This window comes from Rhipicephalus microplus, unplaced genomic scaffold (assembly GCF_043290135.1).
Source record: "Rhipicephalus microplus isolate Deutch F79 unplaced genomic scaffold, USDA_Rmic scaffold_190, whole genome shotgun sequence".
Lineage (NCBI taxonomy): Eukaryota > Metazoa > Arthropoda > Arachnida > Ixodida > Ixodidae > Rhipicephalus > Rhipicephalus microplus.
The window spans coordinates 277,501-290,000 of NW_027464761.1; the positions used below are offsets into that span (position 1 = coordinate 277,501).

Below are 12,500 nucleotides of genomic sequence, written 5' to 3' on the forward strand. Positions count from 1 at the left end.
TCTTCCGTGCTTCCTCTTTCGGCAAGTCGTTGCGGCACCTTCCCAAAGCGCGCAGACCCGCTAATCGCGACGAGCGCGACGTGGCCGTGCCGCCTTTCCCTCGGCAGCAAGCAAAACGCCTGGCAACGTCGACGCTCCCCTAACCGCGATCTCGCACCGTGTTTCGTGTGGCGAATTCAAAAGCCGGCCGGCGCTGCTGCAACCATTACGGTCGGTACGCATACGCCGCGGAGGGCGGGACGGTCATCGGAGCGTGCGGTTCCTCCATCGAGTACTGCGCACCTCGGCCGTCGCATCGCCGTGCCATGACCGGCCGCGCGTCAACGCGAACCGGTGCCAGCGAGATCCCTCGCCTGCAAGAACCGACCGGCAGCCTCCGTCACCCGAGGACGCGGAGGCGCTTGCCGCGGACGGCGGGACGGTATGCACTGGTGCACAGCGGACCCGTCACATCGCCAGTTCCTTGACCGACCGCCGACGCTTGTGCCGTTCCTCTCGTACTTGGCAGTCGCCGCGCGATTGTCGGGTCTCGTTCTTGCACGCTCGAACGGTCGGGAGGGCACTCGGCTGGCGTTTCGGGAACGCGCAGCCTCGCCTTCTACCGACGTAACCACGACTCGCCGTTCGCGCTCCGCCGCTCCTGTTTACAGTACTAGGCGGTCCCGCAGCGGTCGGGTCGCGCATTTCGAGCGCTTCGAGCCACGGTGCAGTGGCGGGTCGAAAGCCGACCTATGAGTGCGTTGCGCCGTTTGTACCCGCGTCCGCCACCTGGCCGACCGTCCAAGGTCGCGGTGTTGGCGTCCGCTGGGCGCAACAATTTGTCACGGGGTGCCGCTCCACATTCAGGCAGCCCCGTGGGGAAAAGCCGACCCCGCGTCCAAACGGGGTCAGCGGCAGAAAGTGTCGGGCGCAGACGCAGCTGAGGCGCTCACCCTTCACAATCCGTTAATGATCCTTCCGCAGGTTCACCTACGGAAACCTTGTTACGACTTTTACTTCCTCTAAATGATCAAGTTTGGTCATCTTTCCAACAGACCGGCGCAACCGAAAGGCCGCGCCGGACATCGGTCCGAAGACCTCACTAAATCATTCAATCGGTAGTAGCGACGGGCGGTGTGTACAAAGGGCAGGGACGTAATCAACGCGAGCTTATGACTCGCGCTTACTGGGAATTCCTCGTTCAAGGGGAACAATTGCAAGCCCCTATCCCAATCACGAAAGAAGTTCCACGGGTTACCCAGTCTTTTCAGACAGGGATAAAGACACGCTGCTTCCTTCAGTGTAGCGCGCGTGCGGCCCCGGACATCTAAGGGCATCACAGACCTGTTATTGCTCTGTTTCGTGCGGCTAGGAGCCGCTTGTCCCTCTAAGAAGGTTGTAAGGTGCTGGGAACCCCGCACCTATTTAATAGGCTAGAGTCTCGTTCGTTATCGGAATTAACCAGACAAATCGCTCCACCAACTAAGAACGGCCATGCACCACCATCCACCGAATCAAGAAAGAGCTCTCAATCTGTCAATCCTCCCAGTGTCCGGGCCGGGTAAGTTTTCCCGTGTTGAGTCAAATTAAGCCGCAGGCTCCACTCCTGGTGGTGCCCTTCCGTCAATTCCTTTAAGTTTCAGCTTTGCAACCATACTTCCCCCGGAACCCAAATACTTTGGTTTCCCGGAAGCTGCCCGCCGAGTCATTTGAGTAACTCAGGCGGATCGCTGGTTGGCATCGTTTATGGTCAGAACTAGGGCGGTATCTGATCGCCTTCGAACCTCTGACTTTCGTTCTTGATCAATGAAAACATTCTTGGCAAATGCTTTCGCAGTAGTTCGTCTTGCGACGGTCCAAGAATTTCACCTCTAGCGCCGCAATACGAATGCCCCCGTCCGTCCCTCTTAATCATTACCTCGTATTCCAAAAACCAACAGAACAGAAACGAGGTCTTGTTCTATTATTCCATGCAAGTTTATTCAGGCGACTCGCCTGCGTTGAGCACTCTAATTTTTTCAAAGTAAAAGCACCGGCCATCTCGAGGCACACAATGAAGTGCACCAAGAAAGAACCGGCATGATGTTCAGTCCGAGCCGTCGCATCGGGTAGATGCACTACTCGTCTGGAACTGAGATCCAACTACGAGCTTTTTAACTGCAGCAGCTTTAGTATACGCTATTGGAGCTGGAATTACCGCGGCTGCTGGCACCAGACTTGCCCTCCAATTGATCCTCGTTAAAGGATTTAGAGTGTACTCATTTCAATTACGGGGCCTCAAAAGAGTCCCGTATTGTTATTTTTCGTCACTACCTCCCCGTGCCGGGAGTGGGTAATTTGCGCGCCTGCTGCCTTCCTTGGATGTGGTAGCCGTTTCTCAGGCTCCCTCTCCGGAATCGAACCCTGATTCTCCGTTACCCGTAACAACCATGGTAAGCAAGTAACCTACCATCGAAAGTTGATAAGGCAGACACTTGAAAGAAACGTCGCCGGCTCGTGGCCATGCGATCAGCACAAAGTTATCCAGAGTCACCACACAATACGGGCCGAAACCCGATCGATCTTGGTCTAATAAAAGCACCCGTTACCCAAAGGGCTCCAGGCTCACTGCATGTATTAGCTCTAGAATTGCCACAGTTATCCAAGTAGGAAGAAACGATCTAAGGAACCATAACTGATTTAATGAGCCATTCGCGGTTTCGCCTTATTTCGGCATGTACTTAGACATGCATGGCTTAATCTTTGAGACAAGCATATGATTACTGGCAGGATCAACCAGGTAATCGTTCGACTGCGCGTCCGTCCTCGCCTTCGGCGGGCCGGACGCAGTCTGTGTGCGGCGGAGGCCACCTTCAGGCGCCCCAACACGCTTATTTTGCACTCCGAGATGACGGCGTTCGAGCTCGCTACGGCACAACCTTCCCGAAAGACGAGTGGGAGCCGTGCGGCAAGAAGCACGTTCATGCTCGCTCTTTTTCGTTGCATCGACTCGGTCGCGCCGTGCGGGTTGCCCAAGCCCGCTGCACTGTCGGTGGACCGGCCGGAACTAGCAACGGAGCCGAGACTGCAAAGCCGCCAGACGACGGGTCACGCCCGCGTCTTCGGCGCTTTCGCATCTGAATCGCCCGAGGACGACACGGAACACACCTCGATATCGTGGTAAAACGGCACCGTCCGACAACCAGCCCCTAACGCATCAAGCGGATGAGGCTGCAGACGACTGCCGTGGATTCCCCTGGAGCAGACCCGAGGACACGCTTGACGAGGCCGAAGCCCGCCGCATATCAGACACCCGGTCGCTTTCGCGTACGCCGCTCACGAGAACCCCCACATAATAGCAGCGATAAGTACCCAGACCTCCTTGGGCACTAATACGAGCGTACTCGAGAAAATTTCACCGCGGGTGTGCCCCGAAACGTGTGGCACGTTGAGCGTGCCACAAGTCTACGTCGCTCTCAAACCCGCCGAGGTCGTAGAATTTGCGACCCTACTCACGAAATTCCCACCGAGGATACGGCCGCAAACGTACCGCACCTTGGGTAGGCCACGAGTTTGTGCAACACTACGCTGACGGCACAGCACCGAGGTCGTGCGCGCACGCACGGGAAAATTCCGCCGCGGTTTCTGCCGAAAACGTGAGGCACCACGACTCTCCGCAAGTTCGCGTCGACTGCGAAAGACCGAAGTCGTGAACGACGTGTCCGCTACTCGCCGCCGACACGCTGGACACCAAACGTACAACGACTCGACGGCGTCGTAGAGGCCCACGACGCGGTTTTCCTTAACGACGTCTCGGCGTGGCACCGACAGGTTAGAACGGCCGACCAACGTTCCCTGTCCGCCGTTCGGCTCAGTCGAAGGGCTCGGCGACTTCGGCAACGCTGCGAAGCCGCACGGTGACGCACGCCATGTCCCCATTTTTTTTTTTTTTTCTTTCTGCGTCTGCCGGGGTGCCCCTATAATAGCAGCGATAAGCACCCAGACCGCCGTGGGTCGCTCGCCCCGGCTGACGTGGTTTTTCGTACTCCTGCGGCGGTCGCCGTCAAGCACGTCCAAATACGCTACTTTCGTGGGCGCATTCACGCTCTTTCGCTTCGCCGGAGTGCCAGCACTCACTCTGCCAAAAACGGCGAACATCCGAGCGGCGGTTCCCACTTTTGCGTCGGCGTCGCAAACCCCGCCCCGGCAGACGAGGTTTGCCGTACTCGTGCGACGGTGGCCGGCGGGCACGTCGAAAGACGCCGATATCGTGCGCGAATTGGCGCACCTTGGCTTCACCGGAGTGCCGCCACTGACTCCTCCAAAAACGGCGAAGATCCGAGCGGCGCTTCCCACTTTCGCATCGGCGTCCCGAACTCCGCCCCGGCTGACGCGGTTTACCGTACTCGTGCGACGGTCGCCGGCGAGCACGTGGAAAGACGCCGATATCGTGCCCGAATCGGCTCCGTTCGGCTTCGCCGGAGTGCCAGCACTGGCTCGGCGAAAGACGACGAACATCCGAGCGACGGTTCTCACTATTGCGTACGCGTCGCAAACCCCGCCCCGGCAGACGCACTTTGCCGTACTCGTGCGACGGTCGCCGGCGAGCACGTAGAAAGACGCCGATATCGTGCCGGAATCGGCCCCGTTTGGCTTCGCCGGAGTGCCAGCACTCACTCGGCCACAAACGGCGAACATCCGAGCGGCGGTTCCCACTTAGCCGTCGGCGTCCCGAACTCCGCCCCGGCAGACGCGGTTGCCGAGCTCGTGCGACTAGCGACCGCGAAGCCGTCTCGCGACGCCGCTTTCGTGCGCGGCTCCCACTGCGACCTGGGTCACCCGAGGTCGACGAGCAAGAAAGAATGTCGAAAAAAATTTTTTTTTTTTTTGCGTCTGCCGGGGTGCCCCTATAATAGCAGCGATAAGCACCCAGACCGCCATGGGTCGCTCGCCCCGGCTGACGTGGTTTTTCGTTTTCCTGCGGTGGTCGTCGTCAAGCACGTCCAAACACGCCACTTTCGTGGGCGCATTCGCGCTCTTTCGCTTCGCCGGAGTGCCAGCACTCACTCTGCCAAAAACGGCGAACATCCTAGTGGCGGTTCCCACTTTTGCGTCGGCGTCGCCAACCCCGCCCCGGCATACGCGGTTTGCCGTACTCGTGCGGCGGTGGCCGGCGGGCACGTCGAAAGACACCGATATCGTGCGCGAGTCGATGCTTCTTGGTCTCGCAGGAGGGCCGCCACTCACTCCTGCAAAAACGGCGAAGATCCGAGCGGCGCTTCCCACTTTTTCGTCGGCATCGCAAACCTCGCCCCGGCAGACGCGCTTTGCCGTACTCGTGCGACGGTCGCCGGCGAGCACGTCGAAATACGCCGATATCGTGCCCGAATCGGCCCCGTTTCGCTTCGCCGGAGTGCCAGCACTCACTCGGCCAAAAACGGCGAACATCCGAGCAGCGGTACCCACTTAGCCGTCGGCATCCCGAACTCCGCGCCGGCTGACGCGGTTGCCGAGCTCGTGCGACTAGCGACCGCGAACGCGTCTCGCGACGCCGCTTTCGTGCGCGGCTCCCATTGCGACCTGGGTTACCCGAGCTCGACCAGCAAAAAAGAAGGTCGAAAAAAAATTTTTTTTTTCTGCGTCTGCCGGGGTGCCCCTATAATAGCAGCGATAAGCACCCAGACCGCCGTGGGTCGCTCGCCCCGGCTGACGTGGTTTTTCGTACTCCTGCAGCGGTCGCCGTCAAGCACGTCCAAATACGCCACTTTCGTGGGCGCTTTCGCGCTCTTTCGCGTCGCCGGTGTGCCAGCACTCACTCTGCCAAAAACGGCGAACATCCTAGTGGCGGTTCCCACTTTTGCGTCGGCGTCGCCAACCCCGCCCCGGCATACGCGGTTTGCCGTACTCGTGCGGCGGTGGCCGGCGGGCACGTCGAAAGACACCGATATCGTGCGCGAGTCGATGCTTCTTGGTCTCGCAGGAGGGCCGCCACTCACTCCTGCAAAAACGGCGAAGATCCGAGCGGCGCTTCCCACTTTTTCGTCGGCATCGCAAACCTCGCCCCGGCAGACGCGCTTTGCCGTACTCGTGCGACGGTCGCCGGCGAGCACGTCGAAATACGCCGATATCGTGCCCGAATCGGCCCCGTTTCGCTTCGCCGGAGTGCCAGCACTCACTCGGCCAAAAACGGCGAACATCCGAGCAGCGGTACCCACTTAGCCGTCGGCATCCCGAACTCCGCGCCGGCTGACGCGGTTGCCGAGCTCGTGCGACTAGCGACCGCGAACGCGTCTCGCGACGCCGCTTTCGTGCGCGGCTCCCATTGCGACCTGGGTTACCCGAGCTCGACCAGCAAAAAAGAAGGTCGAAAAAAAATTTTTTTTTTCTGCGTCTGCCGGGGTGCCCCTATAATAGCAGCGATAAGCACCCAGACCGCCGTGGGTCGCTCGCCCCGGCTGACGTGGTTTTTCGTACTCCTGCAGCGGTCGCCGTCAAGCACGTCCAAATACGCCACTTTCGTGGGCGCTTTCGCGCTCTTTCGCGTCGCCGGTGTGCCAGCACTCACTCTGCCAAAAACGGCCAACATCCGAGCGGCGGTTCCCACTTTTGCGTCGGCGTCGTAAACCCCGCCCCGGCAGACGCGGTTTGCCCTACTCGTTCGACGGTCGCCGGCGAGCGCGTCGAAAGACGCCGATATCGTGCGCTAATTGGCGCTCCTTGGCTTCTCCGGAGTGCCGCCACTCACTCCTCCAAAAACGGCGAAGATCCGAGCGGCGTTCTCCACTTTCGCATCGGCGTCCCGAACTCCGCCCGGGCTGACGCGGTTTACCGTACTCGTGCGACGGTCGCCGCCGGGCACGTCGAAAGACGCCGATATCGTGCCGTAATCGGCCCCGTTTGGCTTCGCCCGAGTGCCAGCACTCACTCGGCCAAAAACGGCGAACATCCGAGCAGCGTTTCCCACTTTCGCATCGGCGTCCCGAAGCCCGCCCCGGCAGACGCGGTTTGCCCTACTCGAGCGACGGTCGCCGGCGATCACGTCGAAAGGCGCCGAATTCGTGCACGAATCGATGCTTCTTGGTCTCGCAGGAGGGCCGCCACTCACTCCTGCAAAAACGGCGAAGATCCGAGTTGCGCTTCCCACTTTTTCGTCGGCGTCCCGAACTACGCCCCGGCTGACGCGGTTTACCGTACTCGTGCGACGGTCGCCGGCGGGCACTTCAAAATACGCCGATTTCGTGGGCGCATTCACGCTGTTTCGCTTCCCCGGAGTGCCAACACTCACTCTGCCGAAAGCGGCGATCATCCGAGCGGCGGTTCCCACTTTTGCGTCGGCTTCGCAAACGGCGCCCCGGCAGACGCGCTCGTGCGACGTACTCGTGCGACGGTCGCCGGCGAGCACGTCGAAAGACGCCGATATCGTGCTCGAATCGACCCCGTTTCGCTTCGCCGGAGTGCTGCCAGTCACGGCGCAGAAAACGGCGAACAAGTGTTTTTTTTTTTTTTTTCCTAGAATTTGTGTTATAGAAGGCACATTTGATATCGGACGATAATTTTCAACTTTATCACGCGCACCGATTTTCGTGTAGAGGTTTGCAAGTTTATGGGAATTTCTCCACTTGGAATAATGCGATTTAGTAGTACTACGAGAACTTCATGGATGTACTCAAGGGTACGGGGCAAGTCAGTTACGTCAACACCTGCAGATTTTTTACACTTCAAACTGAAAATTGTTGGTTGTGAGTCCTCGTGTGATATTAAAGGCCGATTCGCTAACACATAGAACAAAGAAAGAAAGGAAGAAAAAACGCCCGCGCTCGCTCAAGAAACCTGGGTTCGCAACAAGTGGCAACAACAAGCAACCGAGCGAGTGCGCCAAAACCCGTGGCGGCCGAACAAACGCGAAGTCCCAACCGCGTCAGCCGGGGCGGCACGGGACAGGAAAAATCACTTCAGCCGGGGCGGCGGGGCACCGAATAAACCTCGTCACCTCGTCGCAGGATAAAAGAGGAAACAAAAAGTCTAAACAGCGTCTGCTGGAGCGAATGCGTAATAAAACAACAACAACAACAAAAAAAAACACCCGCGCTCAAGAAGTCTGCAATCCTCACAAAAGGCGACTGTGACCGAGCAGCGTCAGCCGGGGCCGTGCGGAAACGGAAAAACCGCGACTACCGGGGCGTCGAGGCACCGAAAAATCCACTTCAGCCGCGGCGAAAAAAAAAAACAAAAAGAAAGACGGAGGGGGGGGGGGAACCACGTCTGCCGGGGCGAAGGAAAAAAAAAAACGCGTCTGCCGGGGCAAGCCCGGGTGCGGCACCACCGGGAAAACTGTGGCAAACAGACATGGCGATCGAGTGAGTGGGCCGCCAGCCAGGCACAGCCGAAAAGTGCAAAGTCCGAACCGTGTCAGCCGGGGCGACGCAAAAACCGCGTCAGCCGGGGCGGCGCGAAAACCGCGTCAGCCGGGGCGGCACGAAACCGCGTCAGCCGGGGCGGCGCGAAAACTGCGTCAGCCGGGGCGGCGCGAAAACCTCGTCAGCCGGGGCGAGCGAAAAGGGGGGGGGGGGGGGAACCACGTCTGCCGGGGCGAAAGAAAAAAAAAACGCGTCTGCCGGGGCGAGCCCGGGTGCGGCACCACCGGGAAGACTGTGGCAAACAGACATGGCGATCGAGTGAGTGGGCCGCCAGCCAGGCTCAGCCCAAAAAGTGCCAAGTCCGAACTGCGTCAGCCGGGGCGGCAAAAACCGCGTCAGCCGGGGCGGCGCGAAAACCGCGTCTGCCGGGGCGGCGCGAAAACTGCGTCAGCCGGGGCGAGCCCGGGTGCGGCACCACCGGGAAAACTGTGGCTAACAGACATGGCGATCGAGTGAGTGGGCCACCAGCCAGGCTCAGCCAAAAAGTGCCAAGTCCGAACTGCGTCAGCCGGGGCGGCAAAAACCGCGTCAGCCGGGGCGGCGCAAAAAAACCGCGTCTGCCGGGGCGGCACGAAACCGCGTCAGCCGGGGCGGCGCGAAAACTGCGTCAGCCGGGGCGAAAGAAAAAAAAAAACGCGTCTGCCGGGGCGAGCCCGGGTGCGGCACCACCGGGAAAACTGTGGCAAACAGACATGGCGATCGAGTGAGTGGGCCGCCAGCCAGGCACAGCCGAAAAGTGCTAAGTCCGAACTGCGTCTGCCGGGGCGGCACGAAACCGCGTCAGCCGGGGCGGCGCGAAAACCGCGTCTGCCGGGGCGGCACGAAACCGCGTCAGCCGGGGCGGCGCGAAAACTGCGTCAGCCGGGGCGAGCCCGGGTGCGGCACCACCGGGAAAACTGTGGCAAACAGACATGGCGATCGAGTGAGTGGGCCGCCAGCCAGGCACAGCCGAAAAGTGCTAAGTCCGAACTGCGTCTGCCGGGGCGGCACGAAACCGCGTCAGCCGGGGCGGCGCGAAAACCGCGTCTGCCGGGGCGGCACGAAACCGCGTCAGCCGGGGCGGCGCGAAAACTGCGTCAGCCGGGGCGAGCCCGGGTGCGGCACCACCGGGAAAACTGTGGCAAACAGACATGGCGATCGAGTGAGTGGGCCGCCAGCCAGGCACAGCCGAAAAGTGCTAAGTCCGAACTGCGTCAGCCGGGGCGGCAAAAACCGCGTCAGCCGGGGCGGCGCAAAAAACCGCGTCTGCCGGGGCGGCACGAAACCGCGTCAGCCGGGGCGGCGCGAAAACTGCGTCAGCCGGGGCGAAAGAAAAAAAAAAAAACGCGTCTGCCGGGGCGAGCCCGGGTGCGGCACCACCGGGAAAACTGTGGCAAACAGACATGGCGATCGAGTGAGTGGGCCGCCAGCCAGGCACAGCCGAAAAGTGCTAAGTCCGAACTGCGTCTGCCGGGGCGGCACGAAACCGCGTCAGCCGGGGCGGCGCGAAAACCGCGTCTGCCGGGGCGGCACGAAACCGCGTCAGCTGGGGCGGCGCGAAAACTGCGTCAGCCGGGGCGAGCCCGGGTGCGGCACCACCGGGAAAACTGTGGCAAACAGACATGGCGATCGAGTGAGTGGGCCGCCAGCCAGGCACAGCCGAAAAGTGCTAAGTCCGAACTGCGTCTGCCGGGGCGGCACGAAACCGCGTCAGCCGGGGCGGCGCGAAAACCGCGTCTGCCGGGGCGGCGCGAAAACTGCGTCAGCCGGGGCGAGCCCGGGTGCGGCACCACCGGGAAAACTGTGGCAAACAGACATGGCGATCGAGTGAGTGGGCCGCCAGCCAGGCACAGCCGAAAAGTGCAAAGTCCGAACCGTGTCAGCCGGGGCGACGCAAAAACCGCGTCAGCCGGGGCGGCGCGAAAACCGCGTCAGCCGGGGCGGCACGAAACCGCGTCAGCCGGGGCGGCGCGAAAACTGCGTCAGCCGGGGCGGCGCGAAAACCTCGTCAGCCGGGGCGAGCGAAAAGGGGGGGGGGGGGGGAACCACGTCTGCCGGGGCGAAAGAAAAAAAAAACGCGTCTGCCGGGGCGAGCCCGGGTGCGGCACCACCGGGAAGACTGTGGCAAACAGACATGGCGATCGAGTGAGTGGGCCGCCAGCCAGGCTCAGCCCAAAAAGTGCCAAGTCCGAACTGCGTCAGCCGGGGCGGCAAAAACCGCGTCAGCCGGGGCGGCGCGAAAACCGCGTCTGCCGGGGCGGCGCGAAAACTGCGTCAGCCGGGGCGAGCCCGGGTGCGGCACCACCGGGAAAACTGTGGCTAACAGACATGGCGATCGAGTGAGTGGGCCACCAGCCAGGCTCAGCCAAAAAGTGCCAAGTCCGAACTGCGTCAGCCGGGGCGGCAAAAACCGCGTCAGCCGGGGCGGCGCAAAAAAACCGCGTCTGCCGGGGCGGCACGAAACCGCGTCAGCCGGGGCGGCGCGAAAACTGCGTCAGCCGGGGCGAAAGAAAAAAAAAAAACGCGTCTGCCGGGGCGAGCCCGGGTGCGGCACCACCGGGAAAACTGTGGCAAACAGACATGGCGATCGAGTGAGTGGGCCGCCAGCCAGGCACAGCCGAAAAGTGCTAAGTCCGAACTGCGTCTGCCGGGGCGGCACGAAACCGCGTCAGCCGGGGCGGCGCGAAAACCGCGTCTGCCGGGGCGGCACGAAACCGCGTCAGCCGGGGCGGCGCGAAAACTGCGTCAGCCGGGGCGAGCCCGGGTGCGGCACCACCGGGAAAACTGTGGCAAACAGACATGGCGATCGAGTGAGTGGGCCGCCAGCCAGGCACAGCCGAAAAGTGCTAAGTCCGAACTGCGTCTGCCGGGGCGGCACGAAACCGCGTCAGCCGGGGCGGCGCGAAAACCGCGTCTGCCGGGGCGGCACGAAACCGCGTCAGCCGGGGCGGCGCGAAAACTGCGTCAGCCGGGGCGAGCCCGGGTGCGGCACCACCGGGAAAACTGTGGCAAACAGACATGGCGATCGAGTGAGTGGGCCGCCAGCCAGGCACAGCCGAAAAGTGCTAAGTCCGAACTGCGTCAGCCGGGGCGGCAAAAACCGCGTCAGCCGGGGCGGCGCAAAAAACCGCGTCTGCCGGGGCGGCACGAAACCGCGTCAGCCGGGGCGGCGCGAAAACTGCGTCAGCCGGGGCGAAAGAAAAAAAAAACGCGTCTGCCGGGGCGAGCCCGGGTGCGGCACCACCGGGAAAACTGTGGCAAACAGACATGGCGATCGAGTGAGTGGGCCGCCAGCCAGGCACAGCCGAAAAGTGCTAAGTCCGAACTGCGTCTGCCGGGGCGGCACGAAACCGCGTCAGCCGGGGCGGCGCGAAAACCGCGTCTGCCGGGGCGGCACGAAACCGCGTCAGCCGGGGCGGCGCGAAAACTGCGTCAGCCGGGGCGAGCCCGGGTGCGGCACCACCGGGAAAACTGTGGCAAACAGACATGGCGATTGAGTGAGTGGGCCGCCAGCCAGGCACAGCCGAAAAGTGCTAAGTCCGAACTGCGTCTGCCGGGGCGGCACGAAACCGCGTCAGCCGGGGCGGCGCGAAAACCGCGTCTGCCGGGGCGGCACGAAACCGCGTCAGCCGGGGCGGCGCGAAAACTGCGTCAGCCGGGGCGAGCCCGGGTGCGGCACCACCGGGAAAACTGTGGCAAACAGACATGGCGATCGAGTGAGTGGGCCGCCAGCCAGGCACAGCCGAAAAGTGCTAAGTCCGAACTGCGTCTGCCGGGGCGGCACGAAACCGCGTCAGCCGGGGCGGCGCGAAAACCGCGTCTGCCGGGGCGGCACGAAACCGCGTCAGCCGGGGCGGCGCGAAAACTGCGTCAGCCGGGGCGAGCCCGGGTGCGGCACCACCGGGAAAACTGTGGCAAACAGACATGGCGATCGAGTGAGTGGGCCGCCAGCCAGGCACAGCCGAAAAGTGCAAAGTCCGAACCGTGTCAGCCGGGGCGACGCAAAAACCGCGTCAGCCGGGGCGGCGCGAAAACCGCGTCTGCCGGGGCGGCACGAAACCGCGTCAGCCGGGGCGGCGCGAAAACTGCGTCAGCCGGGGCGAGCCCGGGTGCGGCACCACCGGGAAAACTGTGGCAAACAGACAT

At 62.2% G+C, this 12,500-nt stretch overlaps 1 non-coding gene across 1 annotated transcript; it reads right to left on the reverse strand.

Annotated features, from left to right (window-relative positions):
• Positions 1-946: 946 nt before the first annotated feature.
• On the reverse strand, positions 947-2,761 carry LOC142791839 (small subunit ribosomal RNA). The gene has a single exon (XR_012890458.1). It is a non-coding gene; the product is annotated as a small subunit ribosomal RNA (ribosomal RNA).
• Positions 2,762-12,500: the final 9,739 nt, after the last annotated feature.